The sequence below is a fragment of the Arachis ipaensis genome, chromosome B01 (assembly GCF_000816755.2).
Source record: "Arachis ipaensis cultivar K30076 chromosome B01, Araip1.1, whole genome shotgun sequence".
NCBI classification, from domain to species: domain Eukaryota; kingdom Viridiplantae; phylum Streptophyta; class Magnoliopsida; order Fabales; family Fabaceae; genus Arachis; species Arachis ipaensis.
In genome coordinates, this window is record NC_029785.2 from 105,146,257 (window position 1) to 105,168,249 (window position 21,993).

General features: G+C 37.0%; 1 long non-coding RNA gene across 1 annotated transcript; it reads left to right on the forward strand.

Moving 5' to 3' along the window:
- Positions 3,037-3,283, forward strand: LOC110271567. The gene is made up of 2 exons (XR_002362182.1): positions 3,037-3,114; positions 3,203-3,283. It is a non-coding gene; the product is annotated as an uncharacterized LOC110271567 (long non-coding RNA).

Here is a 21,993-nt window from a genome sequence, read left to right on the forward strand (position 1 = left end):
CAGTTTCATCAAAAGATTGGAAGAAAAAAGAAAAGAAAAACAAAACCTAATTTACCATCACTCAGTACTCTACCTAGCCTTCCTAGTTCCTACACAATAAACCAAGAGAGATCAGAGAAGAGAGAACCGGTTCGTCGCTGGTGGTTCACCTCCTGCGTCCGCATCTCTTCTGTTTCCACCGCAGCTGGCTGTTCTGCTTGCGCATTGAGTCCCATTGTCACCGCTGGTGGTTCGCCGCATCTGTTTGTGCTTCGGCTTCTCCTCGTCTCTGGTCGCAGCTTTTCTCCTTTGCTCACCGCTTCTGTTTCTCTTGCTTCATTTTAGCGCCACTGCTCAGATCTGGTGTGTTAATTTTCTATTTTGTCTACCTAAGTAAGTTAATTTGTCAACTTAGACATTTAGCTAAAGTATTTTGTTGGTTAATTGGTTCATTTAGTTCTTCATTTAGCTAATTAGGTTGATTTAGTTCTTGTTTTAGCTAATTAGTTCATTGGTTGATTGAGCTTCTAGGTTGTCAATTTATTCAATTAGTTCTATTTCTTTTTTAAAGATTTCTTAATCACAAACACCAGATCAAGAACAAAAATCTACTCCTGAGGCTTTTAAATTTTTATTTAAGTTTTTTTTATAGTTTTATATGTTTATTTAATTGTAGCCTGGTATAAAAGGTGACCCTGTCAGTGTCATTTCGGTTCTATTAACCATGCTTGTTAGTGTTGGGGTTTTAACTTTTTAGGATTTATCTTGGATTTATATTGGCTTTAAAGAGAGTAGACCTAATACAAAATTTACAAAATCGCTTAAGAGTTATTTGATTTGGTTATGACTTGTGAAAACACTTTGTTGTTGAATAGCTTAATATAAACTGGTTTTCTTTTGTGGTATAGGTAGTACCGAAGACTATTGGAAAAGACCTGATGCTGCTCAAGTAATGGCTCAGGTTGAGGATTTGTGTTTTCTTCACTTTGCATCGATCTATAGAATTTTTCTATATATATATATATAGTTATTTTGTTTACTAACATGGTGTTTGTGTTGTTGTAGTTAGTATGGGTACTGACATTATTTTGTTTAATTCCCTTATGCTCATGATTGCTGATTGCAAATCCTTCTTCACGGGGCATCTACCTGAGGGAGGCTACTGCTTTCCAACAATCTACTGAGGTGAGAGCATAATCAGCTTGTGCACCATTGATGATCAAAGCATATCTTTAGGTCAGATATTTGAAAAAACTATGATTTGAAAATGGATTAAAGATTGGAATGTGGGAAAAATACTACTAGACATGCTACTTTTGCATTTGTCTTTACTTAAGCATGTTTAGGTGTACCAATTAACAAAAGAAAAATAGAAATTTTGTTGATAGTTTAGACTTAGAGTATTTTGATTGTTTTCTTGTTCAATTGCTTTTGTTTTTTTGTTCATTTATATATGCTTTGTAGGACTCATGATGACCTTTTTGTGCTTTCCTATTCTCTCTTAAGAGTACTTTTATTTTATCATAACTTTTTAGTAATTTATTAATAGAACGATAGATTTGATAACATGCATGCTGTTGTTGATGTAGAGTTTTGTTGCAGTGTTTGAAACAAGAGCAATATGATATTCTTTGAATAAATAGAAATGCAATGGTAAAATTTTATGGTTGTAAATCGTGGGAAGGTCAGGTCAGAATTTGGATTGGATACTAAATGAAATTTGATTTCCAACAATGTCCTTCCATCTTGATTTCATGAAGTTGAATGAATCCATTTTCTAAATATTTAGCTAATTAGGTTGATTTAGTTCTTGTTTTAGCTAATTAGTTCATTGGTTGATTGAGCTTCTAGGTTGTCAATTTATTCAATTAGTTCTATTTCTTTTTTAAAGATTTCTTAATCACAAACACCAGATCAAGAACAAAAATCTACTCCTGAGGCTTTTAAATTTTTATTTAAGTTTTTTTTATAGTTTTATATGTTTATTTAATTGTAGCCTGGTATAAAAGGTGACCCTGTCAGTGTCATTTCGGTTCTATTAACCATGCTTGTTAGTGTTGGGATTTTAACTTTTTAGGATTTATCTTGGATTTATATTGGCTTTAAAGAGAGTAGACCTAATACAAAATTTACGAAATCGCTTAAGAGTTATTTGATTTGGTTATGACTTGTGAAAACACTTTGTTGTTGAATAGCTTAATATAAACTGGTTTTCTTTTGTGGTATAGGTAGTACCGAAGACTATTGGAAAAGACCTGATGCTGCTCAAGTAATGGCTCAGGTTGAGGATTTGTGTTTTCTTCACTTTGCATCGATCTATAGAATTTTTCTATATATATATATATAGTTATTTTGTTTACTAACATGGTGTTTGTGTTGTTGTAGTTAGTATGGGTACTGGCATTATTTTGTTTAATTCCTTTATGCTCATGATTGCTGATTGCAGATCCTTCTTCACGGGGCATCTACCTGAGGCAGGCTACTGCTTTCCAACAATCTACTGAGGTGAGATCATAATTAGCTTGTGCACCATTGATGATCAAAGCATATCTTTAGATCAGATATTTGAAAAAACTATGATTTGAAAATGGATTAAAGATTGGAATGTGGGAAAAATACTACTAGACATGCTACTTTTGCATTTGTCTTTACTTAAGCATGTTTAGGTGTACCAATTAACAAAAGAAAAATAGAAATTTTGTTGATAGTTTAGACTTAGAGTATTTTGATTGTTTTCTTGTTCAATTGCTTTTGTTTTTTTGTTCGTTTATATATGGTTTGTAGGACTCATGATGACCTTTTTGTGCTATCCTATTCTCTCTTAAGAGTACTTTTATTTTATCATAACTTTTTAGTAATTTATTAATAGAAGGATAGATTTGATAACATGCATGCTGTTGTTGATGTAGAGTTTTGTTGCAGTGTTTGAAACAAGAGCAATATGATATTCTTTGAATAAATAGAAATGCAATGGTAAAATTTTATGGTTGTACATCATGGGAAGGTCAGGTTAGAATTTAGATTGGATACTAAATGAAATTTGATTTCCAAATTTAGTCTTAAACAGCAATCCTGAAGTGTGTGCTGTCTTAGCACTGATCAGAAAGCAATGTCCTTCCATCTTGATTTCATGAAGTTGAATGAATCCATTTTCTAAATTTATAGCTCTGTGCCTTTCTTCTACTCATAAGCACTAATATAATTTGTTTTTGTATTCTTTTAGGAACAAGTAAAGCTGCAAAATTCTTGAGAGCTAATTGAATTTCTCTTTTCAAAGTACCGAAAGAAACAGTAGAGCTACTTGGGAAATCTGACCTGTATTTCTTTGGTCCCGAGCATCCTCCGTTGACTGAACTAGCTCAGAAAGCCCTTGGCTGGGCCGTGGATGAGAAATTGATGCCAGGTATTATGGTTTCTGCTTATCAGTTCCATGCCAAAATTGATTCAATAAATGAGTTAGACTCGTTGTCAGTTCGGATTTTCCATTTCGTGTTGTACTACTTTGCAAGTTACTGTTGCATGAAATTAAAATGAACTGGAAAGAAACTTTGAATTGTCTTGAGCCCCATCTGAAAATGATTTTAATCTGTGTATGACTGTAGTGAGATTGTGCTCTGAAACCCAGGACTAAACTGACTCCATGTTATTGTTGTTGATATTTGTGTTATATAGTGTTATTGTGAAAGAAAAGAGTAGTAGATATACTACTTATATAGTAGGTGAAATTAAATTATTAATTAATTGAAATGTTATATAAATGTGGCCCCTTGGTTTGTTTGTGTTAGCGGGTTTAGACTTTAGTGTATTGGGTCACACCTTTAGTTTGTTGGAACACAGAAAAGTGGTTAAACTAGAGGCTTAACCCAGTTTTGTCCCTGCTCTTCTCAGTGTCAACTAAATTATTTTCAGTAACTGATTTTTATGCACGTGCCTTATGATTGTCTTATGTTTCCATGTGAAATTGTTACCTGGAAATCAGTTTTTATCTCTAATTCTCTATGCTTTTCATTGTTCAGAACATTTACATTGGTGAGTTCCTGCGATGAAATCTTTGTATCTTTACACTTTTCCTTAGCTGGGATAAATTTATAAATTTGGCTTTATTTGCATGTTTACTGATAATGTGACTTGATGCCTTGGTCATTGAAAGATTGTATCAATTTAACTAACTTCCCATATGTTTGTTATGATTTTAATTGTGTGTGCTTGCATTTCTTTTCTTAGTCGATAATTAGACAATGTTTCTTCTAAAAAAAAAATCTCCTATAGCAAAAAGTTCTGAAAATCCAACTTCTCTATGGCCTTTGGATTATAACTCCATTGCCCTCTCACATGGTCTTGGTTTTGAATTATTGACATCGCCAGTGTATACATCTTACCTGATGTAAAATTTCTATGTTTTTTATTCAAAAAATGGGAATGACAGCTGAATTATTAAGGTTGTTTGAGAATGCTGAAAAATTAAACTTATTGAGTCTTATTTGTATAATTACTTTTTAAAATAACTTAATATATGAAGTCAATTTATGTTGGATACTTTAGATGAAAAGTGGTTTTAAGATAATCTATTGTGTTTGGAATGGATTAAAAAAAGCTATTTTTAAGTGGATAATTACAAAAATTTGGTATGAGATTTTTGTTACTATTATTTAATATTGGATAGTTGAAATCAAATTGGTAAAATCGTTACAATTCAAAAATAGTGAGCTTTTTCTTAGAATCATAAACTTCAAAACATTATTTTCGTCTATGAGCTGTTTTTTAGCTTAAAAATATTAGTTTTGATTATAATCTATTTTTACTTTTTTATACAAGCATGACACTTATGAAACTTTAATTAATTGATGATACATGCTAATGATTATTTGAGATGATGTTGGTCTATTTGTTATATATGATGCAGTAAATTGATGATAATATATGTGAATTACTTGAGTGAATTGTGGCTCGATTGCTATGTTGAATAATCCAGAAATTGTTGATTTCATATGAGTATGCTTAAACGTGAAAAGTGACAAAAAATGGTGATTTATTAACCCTGAGCACTTGGGGCTGATTTAATCTTTCCAACAAGTTACAATAGGTAAAAGAAAGTTAGAATGCAAGGTTAGAGTGAGTGAAAAGCTAGTAATCAATTTTTGACCTCTCAAAACCCGAGGTTACATGTTACAGAATTATGCAGTTTTGGGCAGCAATTTTTGAACAAAATTGGGAGTAATCTAGCCACTCAAAATGAGTAAAATTATTTTTCTATGAAACCTTGAGATGTCTAGATTATTCTCCTAAAATTTCAGAATTTTCCGATGTGTGGTTTGGAAGATATGATTTTTAGAAAATGGTCATTTTCTGCAGAAAAAATGCTGTACGAATTCTGGAACAGCAACTTCAAAACCACATATTTCAATACTCTGAAACTCTGTGGAGGTGAAACTAAAGAAGAATGAAATATTAGGATGTCTAGTATTTTATGTCCAAATTTTAGAACAATTTGAATTTTATAGATAAAGTTATGTCTTCTGGAAGCAGGGCTGTTCACTGCTGCGATAGCACCCTTTCCTTAAAATAAAACCATATTTCGAGAGGCATGACTTTTTCTAGAAAAGCGAAAATACTCTGGAACTTGAACTGGGTGAAAGATGGGTAAGTCTGGTTTAACCACACCAAACTTTAGGAGAATCCAATCAAAGATGGATTTTATATGATTTTTCTAAGTTGGTTACTGCTTGCTGTTTTTCTGAAGTATACTAAATCAGTAGCCGATTTTTAAAAAATCATATAAAATTAAATTCTTAGAACGCAGTTGCAAAACCAAAACCAAAGTACACTTTAGGATTCCTATTTAAAATAAATAATAATATATTAGGATTTCTTTTGCCCCTTTTTTTATATGTATAATATATTAGGTATATGTATAATATGTTATACCTCTTATATTTGTATATGGTTAAGTTAATTGCTATGGCTGAAAATCATATGTTGTTGGCTTTATTGACACTTTAACACTTGAAGTTATATTGTTATGGCTGAAAATTGTTTGTGCAATTCTGGTTGTTGTAATTCTAGTTTTGTGCACCATATATAGAGTAGCTATGGTTATACAGAAAATTAAAAAAAAAACAATGAGGGACCTAAGGCTATACTTATATAGAGTAGTTATAGTATACAATATGGCTACGCTTTACAGGTGATGCAGTAGCACTGAAAAGCGTAGCCTATTCTGGTAAAATGGAAGCTGAAAAGCGTAGCCTTTGGTCCTGGACAGTATCACTTGAAAAGCGCACCCTATTCCCAAAAGCCAAAAGCGTAGCCCTTGGTGTAGAAAAGCGTAGCCTTTGAGAATAGGCAACGGCCGAATAGGAATCACCCCAAAAAGCGTAGCCGTAGCCTAAGGCATCATTTTTTTTCACTTTTGGCTACACTTTTCAAGTGTACCTGAATGGGTGTTTTTCTTGTAGTGCTGCCGGCTTCTCAAAACTTTATTTTCTTGCGTTCCTTCCACTTTTGCATGTTTTCTTTTCATCCTCTAAGCCATTCCTGCCCTATAAAGCCTGCAAACACTTAACACACAGATCACGGCATCGAATGGTAATAAATGGTAATTAAAATTGACAATTTAGAGGCCCAAGAAACATGTTTTCAACTATATCACAGAATTAGGAAGGAAAATATAAAAAATGCAAATTCTATGAATAAGTGTGAGAATAGTGGATAAAATCTACTCAATTAAGAACATGATAAACCCTAAAAATGGTGTTTATCAACCAGCAAGTGCACTGGGTCGTCCAAGTAATACCTGAGCGAGTTAGGGTCGATCCCACGAAGATTGTCGTTTGAAGCAAGCTATGGTTATCTTGCATTTCTTAGTTAAGTGGGTAGAAGAGTTATTGGTTTGAATTTGGTTAAAAGCATAAAAGGAATGAAAAAGGGTAATCAGAACTCAGAAGTCGTGTAAACTATGATAAGAAGGTGGTTAAGGTCTGGAGATGCTTTGTCCTTTTGGATTAACTCTGGTATTACTGTCTTCTTCAATTGTGAATGATTTCTTCTATGGCAGGCTGTATGTGATTGACGCTGGTTTGAGCAGCCGCCATTATTTCTCCAGATCTGAACCCCAGGGTTAGTGCGGATCTATTCTGATTGAGGGTGATGTTCCTGCAATTCATTCTCTTTGGTGATCCTACTCAAAACGCCACAGACAATGTTAAATCTTCTAGATCAGAGGATGTTGCACGTTGGTTCTAGCCTCTACCACAGAGACCCTAATCTCCCCATACCTCGGCTGAACTGGTGTCTCGAGAAGTCCCCAACGAAGTCGTGGATTAGCCATCTAAGAGATGTATAGTCAAGCTGGTGGTTCAATGCTTTCCACTTAAGTATTCATTCACACAAACCCAAGAAGAACACGGGTGGTTGTCAAGCACGCGGTCTTAGTATGAAGAACGAAGATGATTGTCTCGGGTCATCTCGTTCATCATGTTGAAGAACGAAAATACATCTTAGAATTAAATCAAATACGGATTGAAGAGAAATAGTAATACTTTTATTAATCCATAAAGCTCAGTAGGGCTCTTCCCCTCAACCCAGGAGGTTTAGAAACTCATACTATTAGAAAATACAATGATAAAACGAAAAATATGGCATAGAAGTCCATATGATTATGTAAAATATCCCTTAAATACTAAACTAATAACTAAGGATTACATAAGAAAGGGTAAAACAGTCTTTTAGTGCTAAAATCCACTTCTGGGGCCCACTTGGTGAGTGTTTGGGCTGAGCTTTGATGAGATCCACGTGCTATGAGGCCTCTAGGGCATTGAACGCTGGCTAGGGTCTCCTCTTTGGGTGTTTGGACGCTGGTCTCTGCTCCTTGGGCGCTGAACGCCTGGAATAGGGCAGGAAGCTGGCGTTGGACGCCTGTTTCGGGCCTTCTATTCTAAAGCAAAGTATGAACTATTAAACATTGCTAGAAAGCTCTAGAAGTCGGCTTTCCATAGCCATTAAGAACGCTCTATTTGGACTTCTGCAGCTCTAGAAAAGCTCTCCCGAGTCCAAGGAGGTCAGATCCGGACAACATCTGCAGTGCTTTCTCTGTCTCTGAATCAAACTTTTACTCCATCTCCTCAATTTCAGCCAGAAAATACCTGAAATTATACAAAAATACACAAACTCATAGGAGAATCCAAAAATATGAATTTAACACTGAAACCTATGAAAACTTAACAAAAATTAAACAAAATATCCTAAAAACTATATGAAAACAATGCCAAAAAGCGTATAAAATATCCGCTCATCACAACACCAAACTTAAACTGTTGCTTGTCCCCAACAAACTAAAAGCACAGTAGGATAAAAAGAAGAGTAAGATACAATAAATCTTAGAGTTTCCAATGAAGCTCAATTTTAATTAGATGAGCGGGACTTAGTAGCTTTTTACTTCTGAATGGTTTTGGCATCTCACTATCCATTGAATCTCAGAATGGTTGGCATCTTTAGGAACTTGGAATTCAGATGATATTATTGATTCTCCTAGTTCAGTTCTTTTTTTATTCTTGAACACAGCTTTCAAAGTCTTGGCCGTGACCCTAAGCACTTTGTTTTCCAATATTACCACCGGATACATAAATGCCACAGACACTTTAACTGGGTGAACCCTTTCGGATTGTGATTCAGCTTTGCTAGAATCCCCAGATAGAGGTGTCCAGAGTTCTTAAGCACACTCTTTTTTCTTTGGATCACGACTTTAACTACTCAGTCTCAAACTTTTCACTTGACACCTTCACACCACAAGCATATGGTTAGGGACAGCTTGGTTGAGCCGCTTAGGCTAGGATTTTATTCCTTTCGGCCCTCCTATCCATTAATGCTCAAAGTCTTGGATCCTTTTTACCCTTGCTTTTTGGTTTAAAGGGCTATTGGCTTTTTCTGCTCGCTTTTTCTTTTTCCTTCTTTTTTTTTCCGCAAGCTTTGTTTTTCACTGCTTTTTCTTGCTTCAAGAATCAATTTTATGATTTTTCAGATTATCAATAACATTTCTCTTTTTTTTCATTATTCTTTCAAGAGCGAACAATTTTAACATTCATGAATTTCACTATAAAAAATATGCACTGTTCAAGCATTCATTCAGAAAACAAAAAGTATTGCCACCAAATCAAAATAATCAAACTAATTTCAAGATAGAATTTGAAATTCATGTACTTCTTTTTCTTTTTCAGAAAACATTTTTCATTTTAAGAAAGGTGAAAGACTCATGGAATATTCATAGCTTTAAGACACAAACATAGACAAAACATATGGCATAGAAATAAAAAAACAGAAAAATAAGAACAAGGAAATTAAAGAACGGGTCCACCTTAGTGACGTCGGCTAGTTCTTCCTCTTGAAGATCCTATGGAGTGCTTGAGCTCCTCTATGTCTCTTTCTTGCCTTTGTTGCTCCTCTCTCATGACCTTTTGGTCCTCTCTGATTTCATTGAGGATAATGGGGTGCTCTTGGTGCTCCATTCTTAGTTGCTCCATGTTAGAACTCAAATCTCCTAAAGAGGTGTTGAGTTGCTCCCAATAGTTATGTGGAGGAAAATGCATCCCTTGAGGCATCTCAGGGATTTCTTGATGAGAAATTTCCTCATGATCTTGTTGAGGTCCATGAGTGGGCTCTCTTGTTTGCTCCATTCTCTTCTTAGTGATGGGCTTGTCTCCTTCAATGAGGATGTCTTCCTCTATGACAATCCCAGCTGAATTGCATAGGTGACAGATGAGATGAGGAAAGGCTAACCTTGTCAAAGTGGAGGGCTTGTCAGCCACCTTGTATAGTTCTAGAGATATTATCTCATGAACTTCTACTTCCTCTCTAATCATGATACTGTGGATTATGATAGCCCGGTCTACAGTTACTTCAGACCGGTTGCTAGTAGGAATAATAGAGCGTTGGATGAACTCTAACCATCCTCTAGCCACGGGCTTGAGGTCAAGTCTTCTTAGTTGAATCGGCTTACCTTTGGAGTCTCTTTTCCATTGAGCTCCTTCCATACAGATGACCATGAGGACTTGGTCCAACCTTTGATCAAAGTTGACCCTTCTAGTGAAAGGATCAGGATCTCCTCTCATTATTGGCAAGTTGAATGCCAACCTTACAGTTTCCGAACTGAAATAAAAGTATTTCCCCAAACCATTGTGAGCCAATTCTTTGGGTTAGGGTTTACACTTTGATCATGGTTCTTAGTGATCCATGCATTAGCATAGAACTCTTGAACCATTAAGATTCTAACTTGTTGGTTGGGGTTGGTGAGAGCTTCCCAACCTCTTCTTCAAACCTCACGTCGGATCTCCAGATATTCACTCTTTTTGAGCATGAAGGGGACCTCAGGGATCACCTTTTTCTTGGCCACAACTTTATAGAAGTGGTCTTGATGGACGTTTGAGATGAATCTTTCCATCTCCCAAGACTCAGAGGTGGAAGCAATTGCCTTCCCTTTCCTCTTTCTAGAGATTTCTCTGGCCTTAGGTGCCATTAATGGTTATGGAAAAATAAGAAGCATAGCTTTTTCCACACCAAACATAAAAGTTTTGCTAATCTTCGAGCAAAAGAAGAAAGAAAGAAGGAGAAGAAGAAGAAATAAAGGAGATGGAGGGGGATTATGGGTTTGGCCTAAGGGGGTTTAAGTGTGTATGATGTGTGAAATTGAAGGTGTTAAGGAGGGGTATTTATGAAGGGGTTGGGTTTGGGAGGGAAATGTTTTGAATTTCAATGGAGAGGTAGGTGGGGTTTTATGATGGGTTTTTGGGGAGTAGTAGATGGATGTGAGTGGTGAAGAGAGTGTGGGGAAGAGGGTAGGAGTTGATAGGTGAAGGGGAATAGGTGTTGATGTGATTGGTCAAGGGTATTTAGGGAAGAGTGTTATGGAAAGGTGTGAAGAGGATAGAAAGGGATGTGGGGTAGGTGGGGATCCTGTGGGATCCCCAGATCCTGAGGTGTCAAGGAATTCTGGTCCCTGCACCTTTCTGGCGTTTAAACGCCCACTGTGTGCCATTTCTGGTGTTTAACGCCTTCTCTGCTACCTTTTCTGGTGTTAAACGCTAGGCTGATACCCTTTTCTAGCGTTAAACACCAGTCTGCTTGCCAATTCTGGCGTTTAACGCCAGCCAAACACCAGACACCCTTTTCTGGCATTAAACGCTAGTCTGTCTGCCAATTCTGGCGTTTAACATCCAGAATGCTGCCAGACTGGGCGTTAAACGCCCATTTTGCTATCCTTACTGGCGTTTAAACACCAGTAAGCCTATCCTCCAGGGTGTGCTATTTTTGACGATGTTTTTGATTCTGCTTTAATTCTGCAGCTATTTTTGTGACTCCACATGATCATCTACCTAAAGAAAACATAACATGACAATGGAAAACAAATGTCTATAAAAATAAAAATAATTAAATAACATTGGGTTGCCTCCCAATAAGCGCTTCTTTAATATCAATAGCTTGACAGTGAGCTCTTAGAGAGCTTCACAGAGACTCAGAGCTTAATGGTGGCCTCCTAACACCAAACTTAGAAGTTGAGTGTGGGGGCTCTGTTTGACTCTGTATAGAGAGAAGCTTTTCATGCTTTCTCTCCATGGTTACAGAAGAAGATCCTTGAGCCTTAAACACAAGGTAGTCCTCATTCAATTGAAGGACTAACTTTCCTCTATCCACATCAATCACAGCTCTTGCTGTGGCTAGGAAGGGTCTTCTAAGGATAATGGATTCATCCTCTTCCTTCCTAGTGTCTAGGATTATGAATTCAGCAGGGATGTACATGCCTTCAACCTTCACTAAGACATCCTTTACAAGTCCATAAGCCTGTTTCCTTGATTTGTCTGCGATCTCTAGTGAGATTCTTGCAGCTTGTACCTCAAAGATCCCTAGTTTCTCCATTACAGAGAGTGGCATAAGGTTTATTCCTAACTCCAGGTCACACAGAGCCTTCTCAAAGGTCATGGTACCTATGGTACTAGGTATAAAGAACTTTCTGGGATCTGATTTCTTCTGAGGTAATTTCAGTCGAACCAAGGCATTCAATTCATTGATGAGCAATGGAGGTTCAACCTCCCAAGTCTCATTACCAAATAACTTGGCATTCAGCTTCATGATTGCTCCTAGATACTAAGCAACTTGCTCTTCAACAATATCTTCATCCTCTTCAGAGGAGAAATACTCATCAGAGCTCATGAATGGCAACAGTAAGTTCGGTGGAATCTCTATGGTCTCTATATGAGCCTCAAATTCCTTTGGTTCCTCATTAGGGAACTCGTTAGTGGTTAGTGGACGTCCATTGAGGTCTTCCTCACTGGAAATCACTGCGTCTTCCTCCTCTATAGGTTCGGCCACTTTGGGTATATTGATGGCCTTGCACTCTCTCTTTGGATTCTCTTCTGTATTGCTTGGGAGAGTACTAGGAGGGATTTCAGTAACTCTTTTACTCAGCTGACCCACTTGTGCTTCCAAATTTCTGATAGAGGACCTTGTTTCAGTCATGAAACTGAGAGTGGTCTTAGATAGATCAGAGACTATGGTTGCTAAGTCAGAGAGGCTCTGCTTAGAATTTTCTATCTGTTGCTGAGAAGATGATGGAAAAAGGCTTGCTATTGCCAAACTTATTTCTCCCACCATTATTATTGAAGCCTTGTTGAGGCTTCTGTTGACCCTTCCATGAAAAATTAGGATGATTCCTCCATGAAGGATTGTAAGTGTTTCCATAGGATTCTCCCATGTAATTCACCTCTTCCATTGTAGGATTCTCAAGGTCATAAGCTTCTCCTTCAGAGGAGGCTTCTTTAGTACTGCCGGATGCAGCTTGCATTCCAGTCAGATTCTGAGAAATCATATTGACTTACTGAGTCAATATTTTATTCTGAGCCAATATGGCATTCAGAGTATCAATCTCAAGAACTCCTTTCTTCTGAGTCATCCCATTATTCCCAGGATTTCTTTCAGAAGTATACATGAACTGGTTATTTGCAACCATCTTAATGAGTTCCTGGGCTTCTGCAGGCGTCTTCTTCAGATGAAGAGATCTGTCAGCAAAGTGATCCAAGGACATCTTGGACAATTTAGACAGACCATCATAGAATATACATAGGATGCTCCATTCTAAAAGCATGTCAAAAGGACACCTTCCGATTAATTGCTTGTATCTTTCCCAAGCTTCAAAGAGTGATTCACCTTCCTTTTGTCTGAAGGTTTGGACTTCTACTCTAAGCTTGCTCATCTTTTGAGGTAGAAAGAATTTGGCCAAGAAAGCATTGACCAACTTTTCTCAAGAGTTCAGGCTTTCTTTAGGTTGTGAGTCTAACCATATCCTAGCTCTGTCTCTCACAGCAAAGGGGAAAAGCATAAGTCTATAGACCTCGGGATCAACTCCATTGGTCTTAACAGTGTCACAGATCTGCAAGAATTAACCTAAGAACTGATGAGGATCTTCCAATGGAAGTCCGTGAAACTTGCAATTATGCTGCATTAGAGAAACTAATTGAGGCTTAAGCTCAAAGTTGTTTGCTCTAATTGTAGGAATTGAGATGCTTCTTCCACGGAAGTCGGAAGTTGGTGCAGTAAAGTCACCAAGCATCTTCCTTGCATCTCCACCATTGTTGTTGTTTTTGGCTGCCATGTTTACTTCTTTTTCGAAAATTTTTGAAAGGTCTTCTCCAGAGTGTTGTGCTTTAGCTTCTCTTAGCTTCCTCTTCAGAGTCCTTTCAGGTTCAAGATCAGCTTCAACAAGAATGTTCTTATCCTTGTTCCTGCTCATATGAAAAAGAAGAGAACAAAGAAAGAAGAGGAATCCTCTATGTCACAGTATAGAGATTCCTTTGAGAGAGAGTATTCGAATATTACTTAAAAGAAAAGAAAAATATTTTTGTTTTTATTTAATTTATAAGTTAGAATTCGAAATTTAAGAAAAGAAATAAAATTTAAAGAATGAACCTTTCTTAACAAGAAAGTAACAAACTTGAAATTTTTTGAATCAAAACATTAAATTATTAGTAAAGTTTTCGAAAATATTAAATAAAAATAAGAAAAAGATTTTGAAAATTAATTTTGAAGAATTTTCGAAAAATATGAAAGAAAAATGAAAAAGATTTGATTTTGAAAAAGATTTGAAAGGATAGAAATTTTTAAATTGAAATTTTGACTTGACTAACAAGAAACAACTAAATTTTAAAAATTTTTGACTAAGTCAACCCAAAATTTCGAAATTTATGAGTAAAATAAGGAAAAGATATTATTTTTGATTTTTTTGAATTAATGAAGAAAGAGAAAAACAACAAAATGACACAAAACATGAAAATTTAAGATCAAAACAAAAAATGCATGCAAGAATATTTTAAATGTCAAGATGAAAACCAAGAACAATTTGAAGATCAAGATGAACCTCAAGAACATATTTTTTTGAAAATTTTTAAGAAAAGAAAGATATACAAGACACCAAACTTAGAAATTTTTAAACTTTAGACACTAATAATTCGAAAATGCATATGAAAAATAAGAAAAGACACACAACAAGAAAATTTAAAGATCAAATAAGGAAAATCAACAAGAACAACTTGAAGATCAAGAAAGAACACAATATATGATTTTTTGAAAATTTTAGAAAAATTAAAAACATGCAGTTGACACCAAGCTTAAAATTTGACACTAGACTCAAACAAGAAACACAATTTTTGGTTTTTATGGCTTTATTAAAAAAAAATTTTGTATATTTTTCGAAAAAAGTTTTGAAAAAAGAAATTAAAGAAATTCAAAATTTTTAATAAGAATTCCAAGATTCATGCAATGTTAGTCTAAAGCTTCAGTCCAAAAGAATTAGACATGGCCAAATAACCAGCCAAGCTTTAGCAGAACAAATACAGACATGTCCTTTCTACAATGGAAAGTGGAAACCTCGGTCCAAAAGATTAGACATGGCTTAAAACCCAGCCAGGCTTCAACATATCTCAAGAAGCTCTAGAATTCATTCTTACAAATTTTTATGAATTTTTCGAAAACTAAAAACATATTTATGTTTTTTGAATTTTTCGAAAATAAAAATAAAAAGCTTTAAACATAAAAAAAATTACCTATTTTAAGCAACAAGATGAACCGTCAGTTGTCCAAACTCGAACAATCCCCAGCAACGGCACCAAAAACTTAGTGCACGAAATTGTGATCACACTTTTCACAACTCCGCACAGCTAACCAGCAAGTGCACTGGGTCGTCCAAGTAATACCTTACGTGAGTAAGGGTTGATCCCACGGAGATTGTCAGCTTGAAGCAAGCTATGGTCATCCTGTAAATCTTAGTCAGGCGGATTCAAATGGTTATGAGGTTTTGATAATTAAAAGATAAATAAAACATAAAATAAGATAAAGATACTTATGTAATTCATTGGTGGGAATTTTAGATAAGCGTTTGGAGATGCTTTGTTGCTTCTGAACCTCTGCTTTCCTATTGTCTTCTTCTAATCATGCGTGCTCCCTTCCATGGCAAGATGTATGATCCTCTCGGATGAAAAATACCAGGTACGGTTTCTGCACGGCTAATCAACTGTCGGATTTCTCGTCTCGGATGAAAAATACCAGGTACAGCTACCGCATGACTAATCATCTGTGGGTTCTCACTAGCATCGAAATAGGATCTCTTTATGCTTTTGCACACTGTCACTACGCCCAACATTCGCAAGTTTGAAGCTCGTCACAGTCATCTCTTCTCAGATCCTACTCGGAATACCACAGACAAGGTTTAGACTTTTCGGATCTCAGGAATACTGCGAATTGGTCCTAGCCTATACCACGAAGGTTCTAATCTTCCGGACTCGGTCCCTAGATCAGAGACCCAAGAGAATATACTCCGGCTGTCATCCAATGACTACGTTGAACATCATGTAGACCGCTTATGGTTGTCAGGCACGCGGATCTTGGCTAAGCGAGTAACGAAGATAGTGGGTGATTGTCACGGGTCACCCCTTCATTCTGACTTAACTGAATTAAGTACGAGAGTATATCTTGGAGAAGAAGTAGGCGTGAATTAAAAGAGAAACAATAGTACTTGCATTAATTCATGAAGAACAACAGAGCTCCACACCTTAATCTATGAGGTGTAGAAACTCCACCGTAGAAAATACATAAGAGAGAAAAGTCTAGGCATGGCCGAATGGCTAGCCTCTAAATGTAACATAAAATGCTAATACAGTCTCAATACAATAGTAAAAAGTTCTATTTATACTAAACTAGTTAGAAGGGATTACAGAAAATAAGTAACTAAGTGCAGATAGTGCAGAAATCCACTTCTGGGGCCCACTTAGTGCGTTCTTGGGCTGAGCATTGAAGCTTTCATGTGCATAGGCCATTCTTGGAGTTAAACGCCAAGTTGGGTGCCAGTTTGGGTGTTTAACTTCAGTTCTGGTGCCAGTTCTGGCATTTTATGCCAGAAAAGGATCAGAATCCAACAGCATCTGCAGTCCTTTTTCAGCCTCTGAATCAGATTTTTGCTCAGGTCCCTCAATTTCAGCCAGAAAATACATGAAATTATAGAAAAACACACAAACTCATAGTAAAGTCCAGAAATATGATTTTTGAATAAAAACTAATAAAAAGTTCTCATTCTCCTAGATCCGAAGCAAGCACGGAGGACCGTGCAAGAACTAAGTTTGGGGGAGGATCGACTTCGTAGGGGTAAAAAAAATTTTTTTTCTCAAATCACTTTGCAATACTCGTTTTAGTTCTTTTTGATGAATTTTAGTAGCTTTATTTTCATTGCATCTTAGTTGAATTGTTTATGAATATCTCTTTATAGTTCATAGTTATATGGTAGTTAATGCTTGCATGTTGTATGATAGAATGAATAAGTTGGCAAAATACCAAGAAAGTTCCATGAAACCTTTTCTAGGGGCATACCATTGATTGGATTGAAGAAAAATTATGTTTACCAACTTGCTTGGAGTATTTTGTTATAGAACATGGAAAAGAGCTAGAACAACATACCTTTTGAGATTTGAGCTTTAATAGATGGTTGCACTTTTCAGCCATAATGTTGTTCTTGTGTGTGATTATACTCCTTTTTATTGTGATCATTGATTTGCATGATTCTTTATATCCTGTATTTATGTTTGGATGCATTTAGCATGATTGAGGCCATCTTGGATGATAAACTCACTAACCTATATGGCCAACCCTTGCATTCACCTTTGTGAACCCCTTTGAGCTTATGAATCCCCTTTTGTTCTGATGATAGCACATTACTCCCCTTAAGCGGAAAACCATTGATGTCCCTAAATTACTCTTTGATTAGCTTTGGTGGATTAGTGTGTAAATTCTAAGTGTGGGGGAATTTTGGGAAGCATTGGTGATAGAGACATGAACTCTTTGTGAAAAATTTTTTTTTTGGCAATTAGGTAATGCTCATGCATTTTACTAATTAAAACATATGTATCCAAAGTTCCAAAAAAAAAACTTGTGCATAACAAAGTATGAAATGAAAGAGTAAATAAAGGATGCATATGCCGTGTTTGAAAAGAAAATGCATGAGTGAGGTGAGATAGAAAAAGAAAATGGGTAGAAAGGTTGTATTGTTATGCGTACATAGGTGATGTAGGATTAGGTGGACACTCAAGCTAATCAAAGAACTAATTCTTTAAGTCCACTTAACCATATTTTGAAGTGAGTGGGGGTTGGTGGGAGTTATAATGGTTTAGGAGAAGTGATATGGAGGTGATTGGGTTAGTGTTTATAGGGAAGAGTGTATGGGAAAGTGTGAAAGTAAAAAGGAAGAAGTGGGATAGGTAAAGATGCTGTGGGACCCACTGGTCTTGAGGGACTAGAGAATTCAGATTCCCTGCCTTCTGCACTGACGTTTGAATGCCCAGGATCTGCTCCCAAGATCTGCCCATTGGGGGCATTGAACGCCTAGGCAGTGCTCCTTGGCTGGTGTTCAACACCAGTAACACTCCATCTAGAGTGTTCTATTTTCACTGCTTTAACGTTTCTGTCTCTATTCTGACTGCTACATACGATTATGACCCTGAAAAAAGATAACTTAAAGAAAAATAAAATAAAAGAAAATAGAAATAATTAATTAAGGTTGGGTTGCCTCCCAACAAGCGCTTCTTTAACGTCATTAGCTTGACGGTTAGCTCCTTACGAAGATGAGTATAGGCTCAGAATTTCGCCCCTCACAGTGAACTTTCCTCCTATCTTCTCATGAATGAGCTCCACATGCTCCAGAGACAGGACACGACTCACCGTATGTGGTATGACTAGCTTCTTGGTGAAGATAACTCTCATGCCAGGTGAGAGGCCTTCAGTTGGGACTTTCTTGTCCCTCTAGCCTTTAGGTACTTTCTTCCTGGTACCTTTGTTCTCAGTGTTTGTTAATGGCTGCCCAACACCAAATTTAGAATTGATGTTTGGGGGTTTAGTACAGCTCTGCATTGAAAGAGATGGTTGGAACACTAGGTGTTGCACAGTTATCTCAGAGGGAGAGTTGGAGTGAGGCATCTTAAACAAGATATAGTCCTCTCCTTATTGGAAAACCATTTCTCCCTTTGCCACATTAATCATGGCATTTGCAGTAGCTAAGAAAGGTATTCTGAGGATGATAGAATCATTCTCATCCTCTCCTATGTCCAAGACTATAAAGTTTGCAGGGATGTAGTGATCTTTAACCTTCAACAAGACATCCTTTACTAAGCCATATGGCTTCTACATTGATTTGTCTGCCATCTCTAATAAGATGTTTGCAGCTTGTACCTCAAAGATTTCCAGCTTCTCCATTACAGAGAGTGGCATGAGGTTTATGCTTGACCCTAGGTCACACAAAGCCTATTCAAAGGTCATGGTGCCTATGGTGCAAGGAATCAGGAAGCGTCCAGGGTCTAGAAGCTTCTGAGGTAGCAAAGAATGGAGTTCTTTGTTAAGCAGTGGAGGTTCTTCCTCCAAACGCTTTGTACCAAATAGCTTAGCATTCAGCTTCATAAGAGCTTCTAGGTACCGAGCAACTTGCTCTTCCCTAGTGTCTTTGTCCGCATCAGAGGATGAGTATTCATCAGAACTTATGCATTGCAGAAGTGCATGCAAAGGAACCTCTATAGTCCCTATATGAGCCTTGGCTTCCTTTAGTTCTTGGATAGGGATTTCTTGAGTGGGTATTGAACACTCATAGGGTGTGCGTTTATTGGCGTTCAACGCCAGCTCTGATGGCTCTTTAGGCAATGAATGCCCATGCTGTATACCCTTACTGGCGTTAAACGCCGGTTCCCTTACCATTTTGGGCATTGAATGCCAACAGGGATGTCCTGGCTAGTGTTAAATGCTAGCTTCCCCGTCTGTTTGGGCATTCAACGCCCAGTGAGGGATTCCTCACTGGTGTTCAGCGCCAGCTCTGGTGCTAGGTTAGGCGTTGAACGCCTAGCCAGTGCTCCCTGGTTGGCGTTCAACGCCAGCTTTGCTGTCTGTATGGGCGTTGAACGCCCAGTGAGGGCTTCCTCACTGGCGTTTGGCACTAGGTTCTTGGCCATTTTGGGCGTTGAACGCCCAATGAGATCTTCCTTACTAGCGTTCAATGCCTTCCCAGTCTCTCCAGATTCGGCCTCTACCTCAGTGGTGATAGCCTTGCACTCTTCTCTTGGGTTCACTTCAGTGTTACTAGGAAGAGTGTTAGGAGGAGTCTCAGGGATCCTCTTGCTCAGCTGACCAACTTGTACCTCCAAATTTCTGATGGCGGATCTAGTTTCATTTATGAAACTACGGGTGGTCTTAGAGAGGCTAGAGACTAGAATGGCTAAGTCAGAAAGGCTCTGCTTAGGAGTCTCCATATTCCCTTAAGAAGATGGGAATTGTGGTCTGTTGTTGAACCTATTCTGGTTCCGTCCACCTTGATTATTGTTGAAACCTTGCTGAGGTTTCTGTTGATCCTTACATGAAAGGTTAGGATGATTCCTCCATGAAGGTTTGTAGATGTTTCCATAGGATTCTCCCATGTAATTTACCTCCTCCATGGTGGTTTGATCAGGATCATAAGCTTCTACTTTAGAAAAAGCTTCCTAAGTATTGCCAGCTACAGTTTGCATTCCAGTCAAATGCTGAGAGATCATATTGACCTGCTGGGTCAAGATCTTGTTCTAAGCTAATATGGCATTCAGAGTATCAACTTCAAGAACTCCTTTCTTCTGAGAGGTCCCCTGATAAACCCCATTTGTAGGGTTTATCTTGTGCTTAATTTAGGAGATTTTATGACCTTTTACGCATATTTATTCGATGAAATAGCATGGTTTTATGATTGGCTCCTAATTTGTGCTTAAGTGTGAAAACATGCTTTTTAGGCCCTTAATTGCCAATTTTGATTCACCTTTGATTCCACTAGATGCCTTGATGTGTGTGTTAGTGATTTCAGGTTGAAAAGGCTAGGAATGGATTAAAGGAAAGAAGAGAAAAGCATGCAAAGTGGAGAAATCATGGAAAAGCAAGGATTTGGGATGAGTTCAACAACGCGCACGTGCAGCAGATGCGCAATCGTGAAATGATGAGGTCGCATGGTGACGCGTATGCGTACATGACGCGTACGAATGGATGGAAAATTGTCAAGCGACGCGTACGCATGACGTGCGCGTACGCGTCGATGCTCGCACGTGACTCACTTAAAGCTAATCCGTTGGGGGCAATTTCTGGGCTTCCCAGGCCCAAATCCAACTCATCTCTGATGCTATTTAACCCAAGGACTGAAGGGGAATCACATGTCTAGTGACACTAGTTTAGTTTAGTTTAAGTTTTGGAGGGAAAGTTAGTTTCTAGAGAGAGAAGCTCTCACTTCTCTCTAGAATTAGGATTAGGTTAGATCTAGGTTAATTTCATGGTTTGATTTAATTTTCCTTTTGTAATTCTTCTTCTTCTACCTTTTCTCTCTCTAGTTTAGCATTTAATTCTTGTAATTCTTTACTTTTATGTTGATGCACTTTTATTTCTTCTATTTCTCTTTTAATGCAATTTATGATTCATGTTCCTTTATTGTTGAATTGCTTAACTCATTTTACTTTCCTTTTATGCCTTCCATGTGTTTGATAAAATGCTTGGTTGGATTTTAGCATAGATTTTGTTCCTCTTGGCCTAGGTAGAGTAATTAGTGACTCTTGAGTTATCTAATGCCTTTGATTGATTGAAGATTAGAAGTTGCTAGTTAATTTGAATGCCTCTAAAGTTAGTCTTTTCATAGGAGTTTATTAGGACTTGAGGAATCAAATTAATTCATCCACTTGACTTTCCTCCATGGTTAGAGGTTAACTAAGTGGGAGCAATGGATAATTGTTGTCACAATTGAGGAGGATAACTAGGATAGGACTTCTAGTTCTCGTTCCTTGCCAAGAGCTTTTCTAGTTGCTAGTGTATTTTCATTGCCATTTACTTTTCTTGTCTCTTAGTTCAAAAACCCCAAACATACCTCATAACCAATAACAAGAACACTTTATCGTAATTCCTAGGGAGAACAACCCGAGGTTTGAATACTTCGGTTATTAATTTTAGGGGTTTGTACTTGTGACAAACAATCTTTTGTATGAAAGGATTATTGCTGGTTTAGAAACTATACTTGCAACGAGAATTCATTTGTGAATTCTAGACCATCAATTTTCCATTCATCATCCCCTGGTATACAGGATTTCTCTCAGAGGTGTACATGAATTGATTATTTGCAACCATCTCAATGAGTTCTCTAGCTTCTGCAGGTGTTTTCTTCAAGTGGAGTGATCCACCTGCAGAGCTGTCCAATGATATTTTGGACATCTCAGACAGACCATTATAGAAAACTCCTAGGATAGACCATTCTGAGAGCATGTTAGGAGGACACCTTGATGACATGTCATCATGTCATATTTTTCTATGCTTTTTCATACAAGAAATTAATGATTAGTGCTTAAATATTGAATACTTTTGTGTTTAAATGGTATATTTCTTTGATCTTTTAATTTTATAAATTTTGTAGAAAATAAATAGAAAAAGAAGCACAAAGCACAAAATAAGCTA